The sequence below is a fragment of the Cervus elaphus genome, chromosome 30 (assembly GCF_910594005.1).
Source record: "Cervus elaphus chromosome 30, mCerEla1.1, whole genome shotgun sequence".
NCBI lineage: Eukaryota > Metazoa > Chordata > Mammalia > Artiodactyla > Cervidae > Cervus > Cervus elaphus.
In genome coordinates, this window is record NC_057844.1 from 47,333,901 (window position 1) to 47,336,715 (window position 2,815).

General features: G+C 38.5%; 1 non-coding gene across 1 annotated transcript; it reads right to left on the reverse strand.

Annotated features, from left to right (window-relative positions):
* Positions 1-901: 901 nt before the first annotated feature.
* On the reverse strand, positions 902-1,008 carry LOC122687192. Its single transcript, XR_006339084.1, has one exon. It is a non-coding gene; the product is annotated as a U6 spliceosomal RNA (small nuclear RNA).
* Between the last annotated feature and the right edge of the window lie 1,807 nt (positions 1,009-2,815).

The window sequence follows — 2,815 nt, forward strand, 5'->3', positions numbered from 1 at the left end:
TATAAACAGTGCTGCAATGAACATTGGGGTACACGTGTCTCTTTCAGATCTGGTTTCCTCGGTGTGTATGCCCAGAAGTGGGATTGCTGGGTCATATGGCAGTTCTATTTCCAGTTTTTTAAGAAATCTCCACACTGTTTTCCATAGTGGCTGTACTAGTTTGCATTCCCACCAAAGGTGTATGAGGGTTCCCTTTTCTCCACACCCTCTCCAGCATTTATTGCTTGTAGACTTTTGGATAGCAGCCATTCTGACTGGCATGTAATGGTACCTCATTGAGGTTTTGATTTGCATTTCTCTGATAATGAGTGATGTTGAGCATCTTTTCATGTGTTTGTTAGCCATCTGTATGTCTTCTTTGGAGAAATGTCTGTTTAGATATTTGGCCCATTTTGTGATTGGGTCATTTATTTTTCTGGAATTGAGCTGCAGGAGTTGCTTGTATATTTTTGAGATTAATCCTTTGTCTGTTTCTTCATTTGCTATTATTTTCTCCCATTCTGAAGGCTGTCTTTTCACCTTGCTTATAGTTTCCTTTGTTGTGCAAAAGCTTTTACGTTTAATTAGGTCCCATTTGTTTGTTTTTGCTTTTATTTCCAATATTCTTGGAGGTGGGTCATAGAGGATCCTGCTGTGATTTATGTCGGAGAGTGTTTTGCCTATGTTCACCTCTAGGAGTTTTAAAGTTTCTGGTTTTACATTAGATCTTTAATCCATTTTGAGTTTATTTTTGTGTATGGTGTTAGAAAGTGTTCTAGTTTCATTCTTTTACAAGTGGTTGACCAGTTTTCCCAGCACCACTTGTTAAAGAGGTTGTCTTTTTTTCCATTGTATATTCTTGCCTCCTTTGTTGAAGATAAGGTGTCCATAAGTACGTGAATTTATCTCTGGGCTTTCTATTAAAAATATGGAACGTTTCACGAATTTGCATGTCATCCTTGCACAGGGGCCATGCTAATCTTCTCTGTATTGTTCCAACTTTAGTATATGTGCTGCCAAAGCGAGCACTTATCCTTTAAGTTTAAGCTGATAGTGGTAAGTTAGAAAATAGCCTGGAGTAGGAATGGAACACTCCACAGAATAGCAAAGGTAAGTTTTATTCAGCAAGGTGTCTTTGCTCTGCCTATAATGGGACAAAGTTAAAAACTGAAGACAGAGGATTTATGAAGACCAGGAGACATGTTGAAGAAGTATTGCCCGAGCTGATAGCAGCTGGTGTGGCAGTGGGCATCCAGGATGACACGAAGCTCAACAGTGCTGCAATTCTGCTAGATGCCGGATCTACAGAGATCAGAAAGGTGGCAAAAATGGTGGAAATTCCATACGACTTTGCATCAGACAGATTAGGGTTCCAACCAGGCTTTGAATTACTACTTCAATGTAATTAAGTGAATTATTTAATTTTTCTGAGCAGATTAAATGAGATAACATTTGTGAAGGTGAAGGGTACGTAGTACTCAGGCAGGGAATTACATATATATGTAAGTACATATGTATATATGTAATGTATATATATATGTAAGGCTTCCCAGATGGCTCAGTGGTAAATAATTTGCCTTCCAATGCAAGAGATGCAGGATCCGTGGGCTTGATCCCCGCATGGGGAAGATTGTCTGGAGCAGGAAATGGCAACCCCTCTAGTATTCTTGCTTGGGAAATCCCATGGACAGAGGAGCCTGGTGGGCCACAGTCCATAGGGTCACAAAGAGTCTACGACTTAGTGACTGAGCACACACACACACACACACGTACATATATTAACACACATGTATACACACATACATGTATGTACACATACATTATGTACATATATATATGTATGTATTTGGTATGTGTATGTATTTGGAGAGGTGGGGCAGACGCAGAAGTATGCTGAAAACTCTATGTAGGGTTTGTGCTTTGGGAAAGGTGAACTTTTTTTTGACTGCGCCACTTGACTTGTGAGAATCTTAGTTCCTCGGCCAAGATTGAACCCAGTGAACTCTGTAGGGAAAGTGCAGAGTCTGACCACTGGACCACCGGGGAATTATCTGGGAAAGATGAATTTTTAAAAAGAAAAGTGAACATAAAGATAGATTTATTCATTTATTTGCTTTTAGTCATTTATTTATTTTATTTTGTCTGTTCTTAAAAGGCTGTATGAAGATAGTTTGCAAAGATATATATCATAAAAGAGTACTTTCTAAGGATAGTTTGTGAAGGCACATATAGTATAAGATCAAAATAAGTAAAAATTAGGTTTATGAAAAATGAGACAAAGGGAAAAATATGACAATAAACCAGAGAAGAAGCCTCGGGTTGGTTTAGAAGAGAAGTCTATTGTTGTAAATTTCATACCTATGCTTGAGACGGGCTGTAAGTTCAGCTTGAAATCTTAGATATTGTTCTGTTTGATATAGAGTTATTTAAGAGGAATTATCCTGCTGATCAAAGGCTGAGAGAGGAAAGTGAGTGAGGAGGCTGACGTGGTGGTTAACTGCAGATATTAAATGGTTTTCTTCTGATGGATATTCACTTTATTGCTGCAAGCACATTCTGCTGTCCATCTGTTAGAAGCTTATGCAAAACTTGGCTTAATTTGGTTTTTAGGAGCAAGTTTAAACAGGTAAAGATTTTACCCGTGAACTTCCATGTAGTTCCTCTATTATTTTGCACCTCACTGAGTGTTTTATTTATTTTTTTTTGAAACCCATATATTGAAGCCATTAGAGGGAGTATGAACGAAAAGGTAAGTGTTCTTGGTGGCAAAGGACTATGGCAATTGGGGTGTTTGTTCCCAGGATGGACTGGTTTACAGAGAAAAGCTGAGCAGGGG